We start from the raw sequence: 23,404 nt of genomic DNA, 5'->3' as shown, positions 1-23,404 counted from the left end.
CAATCAGTTTTTTAATACACACAAAGATATTTACACACACAAATACACATATATTATATACACACACAGGTACTGTATATATGTGCATGTGTGTGTGCTAAGTCGCTCTTTGCACCTTTGTGTCCAACTCTTTGCAACCCCATGGAGTGTAGCCTGCCAGATTCCTCTGTCCATGGGATTCTCCAGGCAAGAATACTGGAGCGGGTTGCCATTTCCTACTCCAGGGGATCTTCCCAACCCAGGGATTGAACCTGCATTTCTTGCATCTCCTGCATTGGCAAGTGGATTCTTTACCACTGATCCACGTGTCTATGTATGTATATGCATGCATATATATATATATTTCTTTTTCTATCCCTGAATTAAATATCAGTGTTCCACAAATTGGAGGATCTGTTAAAGACACACACCAATGTTTTATTCTCCTCTAAGGATTCCAAGTATAAAAAATCACTTAGTAACCAAGAGCTTCCGGTACTGCAACAACCCAGGCTCCTTTCAGAGGATGAGTTTTAGTGACTCATATGTGTCATCAATGTTACTCCATCTACAGTCTCAGTCTGCAACTGCCTCCACAGATCTGGTCACCATGAGTACAAGCCTCTAGGGTTACCAGTAGGACTGTGCAGAGTTCCAGCCTCCTTTTAGTGTTCAGAACATAAGTCATCACTTAGGTTGAACTGGTTCACACAGACTGGGACTCACTTTCTTACTGAGTAGCAAACCTTCAAAGGATTGAATGAGAGTCTCTCTCTACATATATTTCTCTGTGTCTCTCAAAGACAGAGGAAACTTAAAGTGAGTTTAAGCCTGGGTCACGCAATGTCTCCATAAACATTTTAACACCTTCCGTTTCTCCATTCCACTCTATTCTAATTAACCGCCATCAACTGTGTTCCACGGTTAGATTTTTCTCTTTGCAAAAAAAGAAAAAAATGGAAAAACTGAAACCACACAAAGAACAACATAATATCTCACCTAATGTGCTCTCACCTCTTTGGCCAGGATTATAGCTCAGCCATTCTAGATGATAAAGATGTTATCCTGTTTGGTTTTTGCTATCCTGTTTGGGTTTTGCTTTTGTCATACTTTTAACTTTTTTGTTTGTTTAAAACCTACAAAACTACAGTGGCCATGTTGCCTCTCCTTTGACTTCCTCACTTACCTAGTAATTCTCCTAACTTATCTGCATTTAATTTTGACCGCTTAAGTTCACATTTTCTTATCAAAAAGTTTCCCCCCAGAAAAAGATTGCCCAAGGAGAGACAGATAATATTTTTTTAAGAACTCATAAAGGACTTGTCTTTGGGATATGGATGTGAGAATAGGTTTCAGTTGACGTATATTATACATTCAAACCTGTGCAGATCATGTCTCATCTGTGAGTGAGCATTTTGTCCAGAAACAACCCTAGTTACCTTTAGGCAGGAGTTGGTGGGGAGACAATGAGAACTATAGTAGTTGTCCTTCATTTGCCAATTTAGGATCCACTGAAGCTTCAGGAGGAAGAGGAAAGGATGCAAGAGGAACAGAGGAGGAAGTGAAGGGAGAGGAAGATGGGAGGAGAAGTAGCTCTCTTGTCTGTACTAGCAAACAAAATGAGAGGTACTGAAAGAATTGAAGCCCTGTCTACCTCCAACTTCAAATCCTCTTGAAAGCATTTCCCACCTGCATCCAAGATCATCCACTTTGACTGCATTGCTGGGTACATTCTCCCATTGCCTGATCTGGCTGATATTGGCCAAAACAAAGAATGCTTCATTCCAAACATAAATTTGTTCATTCTTTGAATAAAATGGTTCTCATTCATTCAGTTCACTAGGTTACAATAGCCTTCCCAGGCTCTTTAGTTTCCCTTCCCGTGGATGATGGCTTGGGTCTTTGAAATAACAGTTAAAGGCACTCAGGTCTTGTTATGTTGGCCCTTAGCAACAGCCATCCCCTAGATTGTTTAAGAGTGGGAAAGGCTTGGGAAAGGAGGAGAGAAAGGAGAGACCTGCTGGGCATTATTCTAATCAGGGTTCTCCACTTGGCAGCGGGCACAGACAAGCTCCTGTTTTGCAGAGCAGTTCTCCCCAGGGTGCTGGAGGGAAGAACAGCAAGATGGAGCAGGTGCTGGGCTGGCCAGCTCACCATCAGGAGGGCTTTCATCCGCTTTGAGGGGAAAGTCAATGAGTCCACAGTGTCTCCAGACCAAGCTGAGGGGAGCAACTTGAGAAAAAGCTCAGAGACACAAAAATCATCTTGGTCTGGAGACTATAATGGCTGTTGAGTCAGCGAGCTGGGTTGGAAAAGGTCTTTCCCTCCCTTGACCAACTTACATGTTTGGAGGCACATCTCCAAATGGATGCTGTCACAGAGCAGAGACATGGACCTAGAAATTGATATCCATCAATCATAATATCACAAGCAACCAACAGCTCAACTGAAGACCTGGTTTTCGCAGAGAAATGACTCCTCAGTGCCACATAGGAGCATCTTGCAATGAAATCTCCTTTCTCTAAGATGTGAAAAGAGTCTTACTGCCTGAAAGCACGAGTGACATTTTCATGGTGCTTTCTATTTTATTTTTGGTCAAAAGTCTATTCTTGCTAGAAAGGGGAAATACATCCCTTCATAAGTATTAGGAAAAGTGGTATGATGGCATGGAATAAAGCTGAAGGAGTGCATGGAATAAAACAGAAGGAGCACATGGAATGGGAACTGGGGGACCTGGGGTCTTGTCCTAGCCTCAGAAGACACATGACCCAGCCTCAAAAGGTCTCAGTTTTCTCATCTGTAAAATAGGAGGATTAGACCAAATTGTCCCAAACCTCCTGCCATGGTGAGAGTCTGTGACTTATGACAGTTTGTTATCAGATATTGGTCCCTTTCTGTAATGAGGCTGTGCTGGACTTCACACTTCAATGAACAGATGTGTGTCCAGATTCTATAAAGTTTCTCTCCTTCAACTGTAGCAACAGTCAAGGGGATAAAGCAAAAAAAAAAACAAACAATAGAATTTGAATTAAGTGCCATTAGTTAATAGCTGTTGATCTGACTGAATTGTTCATGTTTTAACAAAACTATAGTGTGATGGGGGGAGACTAAGAATGCCATATACATAAAATTGAACAGAAAACATTAAACAAATAAAACTCATAATTAACAGTAGCCAGAGGCAAAGAATTGGTAAAATGTAGATCATGGAATAAGCGTGACAAGATCACTGACATTTGATGCTAGACTTATAGGCAGTATGAAGAGAACAGAGATATAAATGAGTTAGAAAACATCTAGAAAATCTTGCCTACTAAGAAGCTATCAGTCAGCTATAGTAACTATGAGGGTTGGGGCTTCCCCAGTGGTTCAGACGTAAAGAATCTGCCCGCCAATGCAGGAGCCACAGGAGACACGGGTTCCATCCCTGGGTCAGGAAGATCCCCTGGAGAGGTGAATGGCAACCCACTCCAGTATTTTTGCCTGGAGAATCCCATGGACAGAAGAGCCTGGTAGGTTACAGTCCATGGGGTCACAAAGAGTCAGACATGACTGAAACAACTTCAAACGTACACACACACAGAACTATGAGGGTTACCCGGTATAAAACTCAGTTTTGTGGATTTACTCAGTTTTGTGTCTTACTGATAACCATATATCGTGATTCTATGATAGAAGATTAGAAAACTTTCCCTCTATCTGGGACACCAGGCCAGGCTCACCGAGAGAGAAACCATCAAGATCCATTAGACTGCACAGATATAGGGTGTAAAGCTGCCCATTTGAATCTCACCTCTTCCCACATCTGCCTTGTTCTCTGCTGCACCCCCAGAACATCCCACAATGTCGGCACATGGAAGACACAGGCAAAAATGTGTTGACTAAATTTGAGTAATCACCACTTTATTTTTTTAAATCTTTGTCAGTTATGCAAACCCTACAAATCAATCACTCCACTAGTTGCTAGTGATCAAATGTGTTCTGAGCTGACACTGCTCCTCTTTAGGAAAAGTTCCCTCTAGTAGAGGAGATACACATTAACCAGATGCTTGCATAAAAATGTCACATGTAGTTATAAGCAACAATATATACCATGAAGGAAAAAGTAGGGCAAGGAGAAGAGAGGCTCCAACTTGATTCTAGTCAAGGATGAGAAGGTCTATTCCAGAATCTTCCCTACAACGATTTTGGCCTGATACCTAAAAGAGGAGTAGCAGTCAAACAGGCAAAGATGGGGGAAGGGAGACTTAGAGAATGGCAGGTGGTAGAAAAGAGCACCTCATGTTAGAGAAAATTTTGAAAGGAAATCACGGTAGCCAAGCACAGAAAGTGAGAAGACAACTTAAGAGGCAGTGGCTGTTGGAAGGGCTGCCTCCTGCAGGTCCTTGAAGAAAGTGAAAGTCGCTCAGTCGTGTCCTACTCTCTGCAACCCCATGAACTGTATAGTCTATGGACATTCTCCAAGCCACAATCCTGGAGTGGGTGAAGTGAAGTGAAGTCGATCAGTTGTGTCCGACTCTTTTTGACCCCATGGACTATAGCCTACCAGGTTCCTCCATCCATGGGATTTTCCAGGCAAGAATACTGGAGTGGGTAGCCTTTCCCTTCTCCGGGGGATCTTTCCAACCCAGGGATCAAACCCAGGTATCCCACACTGCAGGTGGATTCTTTACCAGCTGAGCCACAAAGGAAGCCCCCTACAGGTCCTTAGATGCCATTTAAGAGTTATCATCTGGGGACTTCCCTGGTGGTCCAGTGGTTAAGAATCTGCCTGCCAATGCAGGGAACATGGGATTGATCCCTGGTGCAGGAAGATTCCACATGCTCTGGGGCAATTAAACCCCTGGTCCATAAGTACTGAGCCCAAGCTCTAGAGCTCAAGTTCCACAGCAAGAAAAGCCACGGCAATAAGAAACCCATGCACTGCAACTAGAGAAAGCCCACACACAGCAATGAAGACTCAACACAGGCAAAATAAATAAAATAAAATAAAGCCAGGACTGCCTCTATAGACTAAAAAAAATAAAAAATAGAATGGCCATCTGGAATAGCCCATTACTGAGCAGCTATTTTGTGTAGGGCACTCTCCCACGAGCTGAGTACACCAAAAAGGTTAAGGCTCAATCTTTCTCTTCAAACAGATAGAACTCTTGTTTTGGAAAAGAGAATTGTTTTTACATTTTTTTTTTTTGAAAGAGAGAAGATAACAAGTATTTCCTTCCAGAGACAAAGAGAATGGGTCTCAACATTCAAAGAATGGAGTGCTCAATGGACTTGGGAAGCTGGGAGAACCAGGAAGCTACCCCGTAAGAGGAAAACCGTGACCTGAGAGAGAAGGAAACGGCAACCCTCTCATGGGACCAAGTTCATAAAGGCGCCAAGTATGAAGACTGGAGGGAGAAATGTGTAGAGACGCTTGGGGAGTCATCCGAAGATGCCTCGACATGAGCCACCTGATAGCACTGTGGCTGTTGTTGTTAAGTCACTAAGTCACGTCCGACTCTCTGAGACCCCATGGACTGTAGCCTACCACGCTCTGCTGTCCAGGGGGTTTTCCAAGGCAAGGATACTGAAGTGGTTGTCATTTCCTTCTCCAGGGGATGTTTCTGACCCAGGGTTCAAACCCGCATCTCCTTTATCTCCTACAGGTAGGATTCTTTATTGTTGAGCCACCAGGAAAGCCTGTACCTAATAGTGTAAAGTCAAATGAAGAGGAGCATCAGGAAAACAGCCACATGAACACCCACATGGAATATCTGTGACTGATTTCAATTGTGTTCTTTCCTGAATTTCATCAAGACAGAAAGTAGATGACACACACCGATTTATTTACTTTGTGTAAATATCCCACAAAGATTAATTTGGCAAAAACACAGTCTGCATGTAAATTTTTCCATCTGCAACAGAGGGAAAATATACCTGCTCATAGCAACCTACCCAAGATTCAAGGGATTGATCCAGTGAAGGAGGGACATGCACTTAGCCATTTTTATTATATTCCTTGGGATAAAGTCAATGGGCATCTCTACCCTTAAGATGCGTTGTCTTTCGAGCCAGCTTTGGCAATTTTCTCAACACACTATCATGTTAGTGAGCTTGTTTCTAGAAGACTTAAGTACTTCACACACATTGCCTTATTTTAATCTTCACAACTACCCTAGGTGATTAGTACTGGTGTTTTCTCCATTTTACAGTTGAGAAAACTGAGGCACAGAGTCTTAACCCAGGCCTCAACTGGTCAGGAGAGGAACTGAGATTTGAACCCAGGACATTGGGCTCCAGAGTTACACTCTTACCCTTTACATTATGCTTGTGCTTGTGCTAAGTTAGTTCAGTTGTGTCTGACTCTTTGTGACCCCATGGACTACAGCCCACCAAGCTCCTCAGTCCACGGGATTTCCCAGGAAGGAATACTAAAGTGGGTTGCCACTTTCTTCTCTGTGGGATCTTCCTGACCCAGGGATTGAACCTGTGTATCCTGCATTGCAGGAAGAGTCTTTAAAACTGAGGCATCAGGGAAGCCCCCCTTTACATTATACTGCCTCTCTAATGTACATAAACCAGATATAGGCAAATTTTTTCTAGAAAGGCTTAGATAAGAAATATTGTCAGCTTTGCAGGCCATACACCAGCTCTGTCTCTATTTTTCCACTGTTGCGATGTGAAAGCAGCCACAGATAATCGATAAACAAGTGAGCACGGCTAGAGTGCTCTCCTAGCAGGTCTGACCCACCCCTGACATAACCTCTCATTGTCAATAAAAAGAGGATCATTTTTTTATATATAGACATAGTATGAAAGGGATTTTGCTTATTGGTGTGATTAGTCCTCGTTTGTACTTATTCACATATTTCTTCAACAAATCTGATCTCATGCTCTGTGTAAGATACTTTTTAGATACTAAAAATACATGAGTGAACTAGATAGTTTCTGTCCCCCTGGAGCTACATTCTGGTGGAAGAGACAGAAGACGATTAACATTAGAGATATGCTAGACATCTAAGATAGTATCAGAAAAACATTGCAGATCATGGAGCTAAAGATGGACAGTGGCTGGTTACTGCAGAGAGCATGGTTACGGAAAGTATCCTTGATGGGACAACAGGTATAGAAGTGGCCTATGAAGTCTGGGAGCTGGGGAAGATCACTTAGACAGTATGTACAGTTTGAGACAATAAGAGCTCCAAGGACTGAACCTTGCATATTCCAATATTTTGAAGCTAAGAAGTGAAGGTTCCAGAAAATACTGAGAAGGGGCAGCCAGTGGGGTAGGAGGGACATGAGACAGTGGTATCAGGAGCCAAGTTAGTGTTTCAAGGAAGAGAGTGAAACCAACCATGCCAAATACTGCTAACACTCACTTGGAAGAAGTCTGAGAGGTCCTCATCAGTTTGGGCGATGAGCTTGTCCTTGATGTCTTTGACATGAGCACTCTCAGAAGAGGGAAGAAAACCTGACTGGAGGGACTTCAAGAGCAAGTGAAGGAAGGAAAAGGAGGTTGTGTGGGAAAACTCTTGCCCGGAATTTTGCTCTAAGGAAAATAACTGGAACAGAGTGGACAGCAGATAGTACAACTTATAAGGATGATGTTTGTTTTTTAAGTAAGAAGACATAACATCAGTATGTTTCCATGCTATAATAATCTAGTAGATATTATTTCTATTAGTAGAACAGAGAGAAGGAAAAATGGATGAAGTGAGACAAAGAGTAAACATTCCCTGTTTGAAATTGACATCCATCTGTAGAAGGGACATTAGTACATATAAGGGGTTATATATAATGTTGATCTCCACCTGAACAAGGTACATTAGGTATTATTTAGTTATCATTCCTGTGTAACAGCTCAGGGGATGCAACATAGAAGCAGGATTGATAGTCAACCAATAGATCCAGTACAAACATAGAAGTTGTCTGTGGCCATGCCACTATCTATTCTGATTATTAGACACAATTCCAGCTGTTAAATATTTTGAAGATCATCCTTACACAGCATTCTTCATAAGAGTCAGAACTTTCACACATAATCAGTGTCCACATAATCAAAATTTCCTAAGAATCTTTGCTCTTCTTATAAATGTCACACCCACACACACAAACATTAGGTTTAAAACACTAGGCATAGCTAAGTAATTTTCTGATTGTTGGTTACTTTTAGCTGAAATGCATCGCTCTCTTACTCTACATTTTGGGTAGTCATTCAGAGGGATAGGATGTGGGCATTTTTAGAACTCTTAGGTCACTCCAAGTAAAATGATATCTCATACACAAACCATTGTGTCTGTAGGTTTGCTTAACTAATCTGTGGGTGATATAGGAGCAGAGAAAATAAGCTTTTTTCCCATGTAAGGACTGACTGAAAGCCTGAATGTGCCCAGCCACAGTGACGATTTCTGCAGGGTTCATGACTTTGGACCTGCTGGAAGAGCAGTCATCGTTTGCTACATTCTTGAGATGCACAAACGCCTTTGGAGGAAAGGTATCTTGTTTGGAGGAAATTCCAGGAACATTTTCAAATTCCAAGGTCTAGAGACGAAAGCAAAAATTAATTAGGCAGCATCTCCCAAATCCTGTTAAGAATACATGAAGAATAATGTCAAACTCCCTTTAAGATGTTTTGCATTCAGCATTTTCTCATTTTATTCTATGCAACAGAACATACAAATTTAGTGTAAGAAGGGGGGAAATTTGGAGTAGCTTCCTGAACTGTTGAAAGGCAGTCACCTTGACATTTGTGTATCCCACCAATGGCAATAGGCAGGTGTTTGATGAATGGATAAATGCATGAATGAATGAATGAGAAAACATACCTGAGGATTATAGTGATCTCTCACACACTGTTTCTGTGGTTTCTACTGCGTGATTTATTCATCTTCCCCTTGTTTCTCAGACCTAAGTAATTGAAGTCCATTTCTCAGGCCAGATTTAGTGAACAAAGCCTTTAATGATACCTGACATGTTTATAACGTACTACCAGAAATGTATTGGGGTATTTTTATTGTGCTATTAATTTTTGGTTTTGTTTCTTTTCCTTCCTTTTTAAAGTAACAGATGATACTTGCTTAGCATTCAGGCTATTCATTCATTCAACACACACACACTACTGTGATCTAGACCAGTGTCCTAAATGTGGGAGATACCAAGGGTAGCAAGGTGCCAGACATCTGTGAGCTCACTGACTGGAGGCTGAGGCCATGACAAAGCACAGGGTAATTCTAGTAACAGCTCAGTTCTTCATCACCACCCTCTTGGATGTCACTAACACTCATCTTTTAATCATCCTGGTCCAGTCATGGTCTGAACCCTACTTGTTTAACTTTGGAAATATCCCCTTTTGCTCATTAGCAAAAGGAATGCCCAGTAGCTACAGCATCATTACACAACCCTTATGAGGGCAAGACCCAGGTCTCCTCTGTTTTCTCCAGGCTTCACACGAAGATGAAGACTGTACGCTGTCTTGGAAAGATTTCTGTTCTGGGTTCTGATTGCTCATAATGTCAGGACCTCTCTACATTTCAGTGTCCTTGAATATAAAATAAGATCATTGGAGTTAATCGTCTTAAGATCTTTTCTGCACTCTAATGACGGTGATTATTTAATACTAAAAAAATGTTCATTACTCACCTAGAAGGAATCTGTCACCTATATGTACGTTTTGAAGGAAGTGTAGTTTAATAGTGAAATTTGACCTCTGAAGTACCCTGAAGAATCAGGAACAGGCTTTTAGATGCAAATATCCACTTTAGCACAAATGGCATAAATTTAAAAGCTCTCTAAGAGCAGCAGCTAAATAAAAAGGAACTATTTTTGCTAAACATTGCACCCAATTTTCCCAGGCCAGATGCAAGCAAGTACTTCAATCTGGTCAGAGACCTTTTTTTTTTTAATTGGATCTTCCTGTTCTGGGAAAATCAAGGCAGAAAGTTGTAGCAAATGAGCCCTGGACTCCAAGCACACAAACTTGCCCTCCAGGTCCTACTCTAACAGTGAGGGCTGGTGGCATTAGGTACCTCCCTGGCCCTGTTTTCTTCTCTATGAAATTAAATGATCCAATTCAGCAACAGTAAAAATCCACACAATTCTATCGAAACATGGTTTTAGGAAGTCTATAACATTAGCATGGCTATATACTTCAGAAGGGGCTTCCCAGGAGGCTCAGTAGTAAAGAATCTGCCTGCCAACGCAGGAGATGAGGGTTCTATCTCTGGGTCAGGAAGATCCATCCCTGGAGGAGGAAATGGCAACCCACTCTGGCGGGAAGTCGCATAGACAGAGGAGCCTGGCGTCCCGCAGTCCATGGGGTCAAAAAAAGTTGGCCACTCTGAGCAACTTCACAGCAAAAACAATACTTCTGCAAATAACCTGATATTTCAGAAGTCCTATACAGCATCAAAGTCGCCACATTAGATACTCAGTAATCCAGAAAATAGTAATTCTAATTTCAGCTTAAATTAAAACAAACTCATTGTTTCCTGTACTTAAGGAAAATGAGGAGGCTCAGATCAATTCAGTTGGTAATTAAGCAACTATGCATTCATAGAACTTGCTAGACTCTATACAGGAAACAGGTAAACATATCATAGATATTTCAATGGTGCTCAAGAAACCCCAAAGGTATATACAAGATACACAGTTTATTTGTTGTTTACAATTCTTTAGGCCCAATAGTAACAGGGTTAGATATCTTCTGTCCCAGGCTAAAAAAAAATGAAACTGGTTTTAACAGTGTTGTGGATATGCATCCAGGCAAGACATGCCTCTTAGGAAAACTGTTTGGCAGCTGCTATCATTATGGCTTGAATTGGGAAAGATAGAAAAGAAGAAGAGATAAGAGGTTGCTGGCAGAGGATCCTTGAGTCATAAAGATGTTTATTACATAATTATTAATAGTATGCAGAAAGCAAGAAATCACCTTAAGTACTCATAATAGACATAGGTTGGAATATTCTATAATTATTAAAGTACATTTGCCAGTGAAACTACTGTGTATGACACTAGAATGGTAGATACATATTATAAATTTGTCCAAACCCATGGAAAGGACAAGACAAGGACTGAACCCTAACGTAAACTGTGGACTGCAGGTGATTATAATGGGTCAATGTAGATTCATCACATGTAGTTTACCTCCCACTCTGGTGGGAGATGTTGCTAACAGGGGAGGTTGAGCATGTGTGAGGGGAGGGATTACACGGGAAACCTCTGTACCTTCTGCTCAATCTTGCTATAAACCTAAAGTTCAGTCGCTTAGTCATGTCCAACCCTTTGTGGCCCCTTGGACTGGAGCATGCCAGGCTTCCCTGCCCATCACCCACTCCCGGAGCTTGCTCATACCCATGTCCATCGAGTCAGTGAAGCCATTCAATGGTTCTAAAAAAACAAAGTCTAATAAAGTCTGTTTGCCAGGAGTTTGCAACAACTTGAGGAAAACACTTTTTATTAAGCTAAATGAAAACGTGTTACAAGATAAAAAGTATATATGTATAATACACATCTTTGCATGAATGGATAGAGACATAGGAATATCTCTAAAATACACATAGAAAAGTAGCTGAAATAAAGCATATATCTATTTCTAATTAGGAAGGCTGTAGGCAATGTTCTTTCTGATATTTCTTCTGATGTTCTCCTTATTTTCCATAATTTTTACAATTATATAATGATATGATTAGCAAAAAAAAATATTTTTCAAAGAAGTTCAAGTAAGAGATGAAGGTAACTTGAGCTCCAGTATCAGCAAAGGGAATGTAAAAGTAAGAACTTGGTAATAGAATGTGGAAGATTTGCTTTTGGAACCCAAAGAGTCTTCAACTTCCTTCTCCATTTCGGCCAATAGCATCCATCACCTCTAGCATCAAATATTTCCACATGTGACGGGCTACATGGAGTCATGTTTAATTAAGAGCATCAGCCCTGGAGACAGAGAGCTTGGGTTTGAATTCTGTTCTGCCACTGACTAGCTTGGTGATCTTGGGCAAGTCGCTTACTAAGCCTCAGTCTACTCATCTTTAAAATGGAATTAATCATACTGAGTTCCAAAGACTGGTGAAAGGACTCAATGAGGTCATATGTTTAATCATTAATAAACTGCTTGCCACAGCAAGGACTCAGTAGAGGCTGACTACTATTTTTTAAGATACATTTATTTATCTATCTATTTTAGGCTGTGCAGGGTCTTCATTGCTGTGCATAGACTTCTTCTAGTTGTGATGAGGAGGCTACTCTCTAGTTGCTATGCGGCAGCTTCTCATTGCAGTGGTTTCTCTTGTTGCGGAGTCCAGGCTCCAGGCCAGTGGACTTCAATAGCTGCAGCACACGGTTCCATTGTCCCATGACATGTGGGATCTTCCCAGACCAGGGATCAAACCCCTGTTCCCCTGCATTGGCAGGTGGACTCCTCACCACTGAGTAACCAGGGAAGCCCTGGTTGCTACTTTTGTGGTTACTGTTTGCCTTGTCCACCCTCTAAGCAAGGATCAAGAGGAAAGGGGAGGTAATAAATGAGTTTCTGTTTCATTGGAGATAAAGAGGCAGCCCCCAGGCAAATGGAACCAGAAAAAAAAAAAAAAAACAAAACAGAAAAAACACTCCCCACCAGACTCACATTTACGGGCATGCTGCACAACTGAAGCCTGTCCCCAAGCAGGGTCCAGTTACCCTCTTCCGCTCTTGGCTGGTGTTGAGACCAGACTTTGCCTCTCTCACACCTTCAGAAACACAGTGATCATCTGCTAACACCTCACCAACCCATCCGCCTCCATTATCAGCCAGCTCTGATTTCTTGGACCCTGTTCCCACTCAACCTTGCTCCACAAGGTGTTACTGGCATTTATGATGCTCACCATGAAATGGCAGAACTGCATCACTGCTTTAAGGAACTTCCAAAAGATGCCAAAAGGAAGCACAATGCCTTCCTCTTGGGACCATCTTGCGTGACAATGTGTGTTTCAGGAATTAAAATAGAAGCTTTGTTTATTGTAAACTAAAAACTGGCCAAAAGGAAATAGTGCCTTTGTACCGTGACTTTCTGTGACTTTCCTGGATCAGAAAATGGTCTTCATTACTCATGATTACAAAACAGTGGCATTTCTGTTGTTAGTGTTGAAGAATTGTGTAGCGATCATCCAAAATATACTATTGACCTTCCTTTATCCAAAGGAGCAAGTCTACTTCTTTTAATTTGCTGCTTCAATTTTTTTTCCACTGTTTTATCCTTCCTTTCTTGCTCCTTTCCATGTTAACATAAACTGTGCAGATGGAAATATCAAATATTCTAGCAAATAGGATATGAAATAAGAACATAAATTCATTATACAAGTGTTTAAATAAAATATCATACTTACATATAGAAAAGTGAAAGTTGCTCAGTCGTGTCTGATTCTTTGTGACCTCATGGACTATACAGTCCATGGAATTCTCCGGGCCAGAATACTGGAGTGGGTAGCCATTCCCTTCTCCAAGGGATCTTCCCAACCCAGAGATCGAACCCAGGTCTCCTGCATTGCAAGTGGATTCTTTACCAGCTGTGCCACCAGGGAAGTCCAAGAATACTGGAGTGGGTAGCTTATCCCTTCTCCAGCAGATCTTCCCAACCCAGGAATCAAAACAGGGTCTCCTGCATTGCAAGCAGATTCTTCACCAGTTGAGCTACCAGGGAAGCCCTTTTTACATATAGGCATGTAGGCAAATATTTGGGCTTCCCAGATGGCACAGTGGTAAGGAATCTGCTTGCCAATGCAGGAGATGATAGAGATGTGAGTTCAATCCCTGGATTGGGAAAGAGCCCCTGGAAGCAGGTGTGGCAACCCACTCCAGTATTCTTGCCTGGAAAATCCCATGGACAGAGGAGCCTGGCAGGCTACAGTCCATAGGGTCTCAAAAAGTTGGACATGCCTGAGCAACTGAACATGCATGCATGCAGGCAGATATTCAGACTATTTATATAGCTTCATGGTTAAATGCTGCTTTTTTGAGTCAATAGATAAAGAAACTTAAAGAAAGAGAAAACAGTAGCAGGGAGGCAGTTGTAGATCCAAGAACAGAATACAGGAGCCCTCTCTGCTTATTCTATTTAATTATTTCTCCACATTATCCCCTTCAGAGCAAAGATAACACCCAACCTTTCTTGGAAAGCCTCATATTTTTCAGGCTATGTTTCTTTTGGAGTTGTTCTGGAGACAACAACATCATTAAAATTTGAGGCAAGGGACAGACACAATGTCTATCTGGTTGCTATTAGTGTTTTGGAGATGCCAAATGAAATGCTTCTTTCTAGTTAGCAACGAGAGGTGTTGATCAAACAATAGTTTCCTAGCCAACCGCAAATAGGATGTACCCAAATGACTTTGCACTCAAGCATTAGAATTTGAGGGTCTGTGAGTAAAGCTTGACTAAGTGTGGTATCCACCTTAGGATAGTTATGGAGGACCTACTGTGCCAAAAAAAAGTATGGCAAAAATAAATTCACATATTGTGTTTATGGCATGCTAGAGACAGCACTTAACATGACATTACCAAACTCACGATCTAAAGCAACTTTGATGCAATGCTACAAGTCAGCAGAGTTCATGGCAATCTTTTTATTTTCAATTTTTAAAAATTTTTATTGGGGTATGGTTGGTTTACAATGTTGTGTTAGTTTCTACTATACAGCAATGTGAATCAGTTATACATGTATCCACTCTTTTTAAGATTCTTTGACCACATAGGCCATTACAGGGTACTTAGTCGAGTTCCCTGTGGTATACAGTAGGTCCTTATTAATTATTGGAGTTTATGGTAGCATATTGAATAATTAATCTCCCAGACACTCTTGTGCTCCATTTTGCAAACTGGAGAAAACACTCCAGGAATGAAAATATGGGAAAGCATTCAGATATGGATTACTGAAATAACTACAAGGAACTCTCACTGCACACACACAAGTTATGTTGACATGGAAGAATATCTCCCCATCAGTCTGAGTAAACTATTACATAACAGCTAAGCTATAATAAAATCCTGATTCCAAATCAAATAAGTCTCCCAGACTTCTAAAATGAGTCACCAACAGCTTTATAAACATACAAAATACTTGACAAGGAAGTCTCTGATAATTTTTTAGTAATTATGTCTGCAAATTGTTCCTTGCTGACATCACCATCAGAAATGGTTTCCCATAAGTTTGCATCGCCTCTTCACATCTGCTCATTAATCACCAATGCTTTGAATGTTTCTATCATTATTAGGTAATTCACAGGGTTTACACGATTCCACAGCACTTTCCTCGGTGGAATTTTTAATTAGTGGAATCAGTGTGATCAAAGCTGGTATAATCATGGTCTCATGTTCCTCACAGTGTTTTTTAGGGCAGCTTCACAATATTGACATACTTTTATCCTAAGATCATATTTCACAAACAAAGATGACACAATTTCTAAACATCTCAAAAAAAATGCAGAGAAGAGAAAACGGAGCAGGGTCACTGGCCCTGGAGGGGCCACTGAATTGACATATTTTGTGTTAAAAGACATTTCAAAGCACTGGCGTCATCTCTCTTTGTGTTGGACGTGAGATTTAAAGCTTTGCTCTGACATGTGATTCACAAACCAGCCCTGAGCCAAATATGAGTGTCAGATACTGGGTTCCGCATACTGTATTGTCTGGTAGTGAAAACAGGAGGGAGAAGGAGCTATGAAAAACAGCACTGATGCTTCAGAATAAAGACAAAGCAGCTCACAGCCTGGGCACATGGGTTCATCCTGGGAGGGAGGGTAACATGGCAAAACATTTCAGGCTTAGACCCAGGAAAGTGCTTGGGAACAAGAGGGCTCCTTGGTCTACACTAGGCCATTAAAATGGATATGACCCAGAATAAACTAAGTCCTTGATCTCTCTGTAACTGTACTCACCCAGTGATAAACACTGGCTCCCTGGAAGCCTGAGAAAGTATAATATTTAGAGGAGTTCAAAATGTATCTAAATGGAATTTGGATTTCTCCCTAGATGACCTGTGTGGCTGGCATGCCAGAAGCTTGCCACTGGAATGCCCCTGGAATGAAGATGGTTGAACAAGCAAAGGAGTAAGCACAGTACTTCCTGTTGAAAACAAAATTGCTATCTTCATTAGGCCTGAAGCCTTCAGTTTATTATGTATAATAAATACTTGGGAAAGATATCTTCTATGGGAAAATGGAAGTTCTGAGGATAAGTTTTAGCTTAATACCAAAGAAAAGCTTTTTATCATGAAAGCTGTCCAACATAGTAATGGATTGACTAACAAGGTAGTATTTCAGAACAAGACGTGCTCTAGGAGAAGTTGTATGTAAGTGTCATATGAGCAGTTTATTTATTAACAGCACAGTATTTATGGAGTGTCTATGAAGCATAAGGAGCTGATAATACAGAGATTAATAAGATACAGCCCCTGACATCCAGGAGTTCACAGACTAGTGGGTGAGCCACTCCCCAATACAGAAAATTAAAATGCTGTGTAGTCAATGATGAGCTGATAACATGACCCAGTTTTGGACCACACATTGAACCTGACTTTAGAAGGAGCTGGAGAAATATATATCTTTCCACTGAGCCTCCGATGGGTTGCTTCTCTGTTCTTCCAAACAAGCAAAACTTTGGATCTATTGCTCATGTTACTGGAAGAAAAAATGACGCCTAGCCCTTTAATTTAAAGAGAAGCAGCAAGTTGGAATAATAGAAGAGTAGAACAAGTCGTGCTGCCAAAAAAGTGAATCAGTAGGGGGGAAAGATAAAGGAAAAAGAAAGTAACATTAGCAGACCCTTGGAAATCATGCTTTCTACTCAAAAAGCTTCTTCTCTCTCTTCCTCTGATCCAAGAAATAAATATTTTCTCATCACTCTAATAATGAGACCCTTCTGACTTCAGAAACTTGCACTGATAGGAAAATTTACTCACACCCACACTCTCACACATAGATATGAGCCAGTTTCAATAAGCTAACCATAACAATGATTTAAAAATTAAGAGTCAATCTTAATCTCCCAATTCATCCCACCGTCCCCTTCCCTCTTTGTGTCCACATGTCCATTCTCTATGTCTGCGTCTCTATTCCTGCCCTGTTAATAGGTTCATCTGGACCATTTTTCTAAATTCCACATATATACGTTAATATATGATATTTGTTTTTCTCTTTCTGACTTACTGCACTCTCTATGACAGACTCTCTGTCAATCCACATCTCTACAAATGACCCAATTTGGTTCCATTTTATGGCTGAATAAAGACCTAGAGAGGCGAGATGTGAGGGTGGGAGATCCAAGAGGAAGCAGATATATGTACAAATACAGCTGATTCACTTCATTGTACAGCAGAACCTAATGCAACATTGCAAAGCAATTACACTCCAATAAAGATAAAAACGAGAGTTAACAAAACCACTAATTATTTTTTAATTAAAAAATTTTTAAATAAAAATTGAGTCATATAACCTATGCCAAGAATGCTTGAAAATAACTTTCAGGCTCAAAGAATAGAAAAAATATTAACAGGAAAGAATCAATGCTGAAAATGAATGAAGCCCAACTATTTATTTTATACAAGATCCCTGGGATAAGGAAACCAAAAGACGAGAACCATGAACCATTGTCAATTATTCTGAGGAGCTACGAAGGACATGAAAGGTGACAGAAGCCTGGAGAGAGAAAAACGTGGACGAAGCTCCTGGACCAAGCTCACCATGGGTTCCTTGAATTAAGCAAGAAGTATGAACTTATTTCCTGTTCTGACAGCTAAGAACCTTGACTGTCTGGGAAGGGCATTTGACAAGGTGAGTCATGGTGTCCTGGTGGGGAAAATGAAGAAATGTGGACTGAAATGACCAGTCAGTTGGTGACTTTATAAGTGTTCAAACAATTGTAACTTCCATGGGATGACTATGGACAGCCCTGAGCCTAGGAGGAGGACGCTCACACAAGCCATGAGTGTCCTGTCCAGGTTAACATATTTATCACTAAATTAAATGACGATGCTGCGAGTCAGCTGATTCCATAATTAGATAACATGAGACTGAGGGGGTACCCGATGAGTTAGCTGTGAGAATTCTGTTCCGAAGGAAAACTGGGTCAATCTGAAACAATGAGTCAACTAGTAAGGGGAAATGTAATAACTCTAAATAGAAAATTTTGTACCTGATGTCAAAAAAAAATTCCAATTTCAAAAAATGGAGGAATATGATTTAAGAAGAGAAAACTTTAAAAATAACTAGGGTTACATCATGATAATACCATCGCTACTGGAAGCCAGTGTGAAATTTCAGTAGTATTCAAAGTAGGATTGAGACAGTAGAACCAAGAAATTGAAAATATGCAGATTTCAGTGCAACACAAGGGAGAACTTTCTGGTCCTTAGACCTGTTGAAAGTGTAATGGGTTTCTGGGGGAGGGTCAGAGGATATTGGAAGATATCCTTTGTGACTACTTAGATCTGTGCTGTTCAATACAGTAACACAAATGACATGGGACCTTTGAGTACTCGAAGGGCAGCTAGTTCAAATTAAGATGTGCTTTCATTGGAAAATACCCTGAATTCTCAAGACTTGGTATGAAAAAAAAGAGTGTAAAATATCTCATTAATAACTTTATAATGATTACATGTTGAAGTAATAAATGTTTTGGACATACTGAGTTAAATAAAACTGTTAAAATTAATTTCACAGGTTTCTTCTTACTTTTTTAGTGTGACCATTAGAAAATTTTAAATTACATATGTGGCTTTATTTTTGGCTCACATTCTATTGCTAGAGGACAGCACTGATGTATTAACAGTGGCTGGATATGCATAGAGAGAATGGAGGGAGTTTACACATTGCATAAGGACTGAGTCCCATCTCTCAGTCCTTCAGACTCTGAACTTTATGCTATAGATTAAAGAACCCACCAGCAGAAACTGAAAAGTAATTAAAACTTCATTGCTAAATTGCAAATTCTTCTCTGGCAACAGCCATTTGTTGATTTAGGAGTCCTGCTTAGGTTAAGACCATTTGTGGAAGAAACTGAATAGCAGTGACTCATCACACAAGTGTCTTTGAATTCTTGGCATTTTCTAATGGAGTCATCACGTTGATCAGCCATCATGTTGATAACTGCCGTCATTGACTCTTAGACTAGCAAACCATGATCTTTTAAAATGGCCCCTTTTAAGAATCATATTCAAGAATTTTCTAATTCTTATTTCCTATAGCATCTTGTAGATATTAAGTAAATAGTTGAATGAAGAACTTCAGAAAAGAGCAAAACAACTCAGGCTTGAATATTTACTCTGTGCATGAAAGAGAATTGAGGGGAGCAAGTACAATCTATATTCACAAATTCTGTATAATGGGTACTCGTCTTGTCTCAGGATCGAACAATTCGTCTCCTTAACTAGATTATTATAATGACCTTGAAATCAATATGCAAGTTCCTCCTGTGAAGTGTGAGCTTTGTACAGAGATCTGGGAGGTACTAGGTAGATGCTTGCTGCATGTAGAGATAACAGTACAGCTCACTATTTGGGGAGATTAGTTCATTTTCACACAGGAGTGGAATTTTCCGATAAGGCCAGAAAGCAGTACAGAAACTGATTCGATATCAGATGACTATACATTCTAACTGCACCCTTCCTCCCTCCAGAATCTATAAGCCCTTCAAGGAGTTTGAATCTAGCTAAGGAACTCATCATCATGGATTATAGGATATTAGGGATGACTCTGAAACTGACATCTCCTGACTCCAGCCCTGACCTCTTAAAGTTTACCTGTATCTTATTACCTAGGCATCATGTATGATTATAAAGCCTTAGCATTTTAAGGTAAGAGAGTAGTGGCAGTTAGTTTTAGGGACAAACTTAGACTTGAAATGCTCTGTTCTTCAGTGACCTTAATCACTGATGATCTAAAAATTCTGACAAAATTTTAGGGTCCCAAAGCTCTGCAGAGACTGCTTATATAATTGCTATTCATCTTGCTTTATAGGTATCTGGCTTAACAGGAAGCTAACAATGGGCATTTAAAAGTCAAATGACAAGAGTCATTAAGAATAGCCATGAAGGATGATGTAAAGGCATCTCCATTTCAGGCTGGAGAGAGTACAGAAATGTTCTACCTCCTGGATCATAGATTAAAAATAGCTGCCATCTCCTGGTGCCAGGGACTTTACATGATTCTCTCCTTGAATCCTCACGGCCACTTTATGAGATGGGTGCCATGTTACTCCGTGTAATACGTGAGGAATCTCAGGCAGGGAGAGGTTTTGTTACTTGTCAGATGTTACAGTCGGTCATGGGGTTGGAACCCCATCCTACGCTGATCTGAATCCCAAGCCTGCTCTTGGGGGTGGAGACTGGCCCTCCCACCAGGGAGCTGAGACGGTCTCAGATGAGCTCTTGCTTGGATCTTAGTGAACTGGAAAGAGCTGTTTCCTCTGAGAGCCGGAGCCAGGGAAGGGGAACTGCTTGGACTCTTGGGGAAGCCTGTGCCTAGAAACCCTTTGTGATGAAGGATCTTGCTCTGAGGAATCCCAGAGACCTCATGGCTCTATCCCTCACTCGGTAAGGCAACTAAAAACAACCAGCCTGTTGAATCTATTTGCAGAGCAGCAATGGAGACAGAGAACAGACTTGTGGACAGTGTGGAAGGGAGAAGATGGGATGAATTAAGAGAGTAGCATGGAAACAGACATTACCACACGTGAAATAGATAACCCGTGGGGATTTGCCATGTGACACAGAGAGCTCAAGCCAGTGCTCTGTGACAGCCTAGAGGGGTGGGATGGGATGGGAGATGGGAAAGGACAAATGTATACCTGTGGCTGATTTATGTTGGTGTATGGCAGAAACCAGCACAATATTGGAAAGCAAACATCTTGCAATAAAAGTTTTTTAAAAACCAACATAAAATAAGCACTCAGAAACATTAGCAGTGCAATACCAGTAACAGTCCACATCCTAACTTCCAAAGGAAAGAAGTAAACCAATATCACTTGTTTCCCATTGAAACATCTCTTCTGTACCATTTTGTTGCTCCAGTGGAACTCTGTACAGATTAAACCCCCTTATGAACTTGCTATCTTTGTTTTCGATCCAAATTCAGTTGTAAAATGAAGGCCTCTGGTCACCATCAGTGGTGTTGCGGGGGGTGGCGGGGGGTGGCCGGTGCCTGTGTATTATTCACACTAAGCTGTAGAGTCTTTATCCACGAACAGTGTTGGATCAGAAATGTTATCTTTGGGTAAGAGACACCAAGCGAGAAACTGTGGAGGTGTTTCTCTCCGAAATCAGCAAGAAGGGTTCCAGGAAGGCGGGGTGACCCCGCGTCATGGAAACCGAGTTCTGAGTGAATGGAGCTCTGACAGCTCTCCTGAGAAAAGGAGGATGGAGGAAGAAAAGAAGATGAAGACCTTTCTCTCAGGAGAAAGACTGTAAGGAAGAATGTGACATAACTAAGGGGACCACAGTGCAACAAAAGCTGGGCTAGGGAAAGGTCAGGAGCAGAGCATCTCCGCTGTGCACTTCCTCTGGCTTCAATATCTGACCACAAGTAGAAGTAAACAACAGCTGGGAAGGAAAGGAAGGGGAAGAAAAGAAAGAAGAGACACATTAGTTAGTGGCTGTGAAACGTGAGGGCAAGTCAGATAGGCAGAAAAGTGGCACTTGATGTCAATGAGAGGACAGTGAGTCAGTGGGAAACCCTTCAGGCAAGAGGACAGAAAAGCGTCACATGAAAAAGCATCTGCAGACAGCTACGAAGCCAAAAGCATATTGACTGTTTTGTGCAAAACCCAATTTAGACACCACGGAGGGAAAAGTGCCAGAAAAAGAAGCAGAAGGGAAGATAAGTCAGGAGGGCGAATGGCAGAAAGGTTGAGGGAATGGATGATAGGAGGCAAAGAAAACATACATGCTGACTTTGAAGAGTTTATCTTTCGCCAGCCTTCAATATCTGGCTCACGTGCAAGCAGTAGATAATCGATTCACACTAATCACAAGTCTGACGCGCTGCAGTCCATGAGGTCACAAAGAGTCAGACACAACTGAGCGACTGAACAACAACAGAAGAGGAAAGTTTGAATAAGAAAAAAATGTGCTTGAAGGGCAGGGCAGTCAATGACAAGTACAATGCAAATGACAGATATCATCTAACTTAACCCAGTCAAATGCTGTGCTTGCCCTCACCATTAAGGAAGAGCAATTGAACAAGGAATTCAGCTGGTAAAAAGGTACAATTCAGAAAAAGAAAGCAATTTCATATTTAACACTGTGTAAAGGGAATGGTCTCATTCAGTATGCATCAAAAGGGTGCATAATCTGTACCATTATTATTATTATTTATGAATAACAGCAAATGGAACCCAATTTCACAGTGGCTGAGGTCAGCCTCAAATGGGTGACTCACACACATGGCTGATCTACATAAATAGCATGTGCTAAGATTACCATCTGGTATAACAATCTACATCACAAGACTCCACATTTCCTGTTACCCAGGGTAAGTAAATTTCAAGCATGAGGGAAAATTTTAGCAAGTTTCTCCAAGTACCTTTACTGAGAGACTAATGTGGCTTACACAGAGAGGAGGGGAAGGGAAATTATGAGGTAAAGGTTAGTCTCTCTTTCATCTCCCCCTGACTTCCCACTCCCAAGAGAAGAGAGCCGCCCCCTTAGCTCTTCTGGCTCCTATCATTTAGAAAATCAAACTTGCCTAATTAATCTCTAACAAAGGCACTCCAGACAGACTGCGAGACAAATATTTGAAATGTTAAAAACGAGCAGTGCACACTTGAAAATCTTTTTCCCTTCCTTTCTTTTCCGATTCTTTTTTTCCTATCTTTCTTTTTTGAATGAAGATATCAACGTGTGTCATAGACCCACACAAAGGGAAGCTGTAACCTCCAAAGATGATTTTCATATTTTGCATTTCCAGTAAAGAAATCCATATCTGAAATCGTTCTCAGACAAAGCAAATTTTGATTCATTTTAAAGATTTCCCTACCCATAAAGATGTTATTACCACTGTAGCTAGAACTGCCTGGTTTTCTATAATAGGCAGGTAAGGAAGCTCCTACTTTTCACACCTGTGTACATGATGCCTCTTGGCACATCAATATCCATCTCTTTTTACTGAGAACCATCTCCAGGGCCCACCAATCACAGAAGCCTTCAGAGGGACTTTCAGAGCATGGGACAAGCTAGCATCTCTATTCCTGGTTTGATTCTTCAAATCCTCTTTTATTATTTAATTTTCTTTTTTTCCTTCAAATTTTCATAAATTTGGAATTTTGCAATTCAGATTATAAAATTCAGGTTATAATTCATCCAGGCAATGCAATTTTGTCTCTTTTTGCCATCTGTAAGAAAGAGTGTTGTGTTCCATTAATTAAAAGTATAAACAAAGATTTAATATAACTGGGAAGAAAAGCAAATAGTTTACAGCACCTG

This window comes from Cervus elaphus, chromosome 14 (assembly GCF_910594005.1).
Source record: "Cervus elaphus chromosome 14, mCerEla1.1, whole genome shotgun sequence".
In the NCBI taxonomy this organism is placed as follows: domain Eukaryota; kingdom Metazoa; phylum Chordata; class Mammalia; order Artiodactyla; family Cervidae; genus Cervus; species Cervus elaphus.
Note: the sequence above shows the minus strand (reverse complement) of the source record.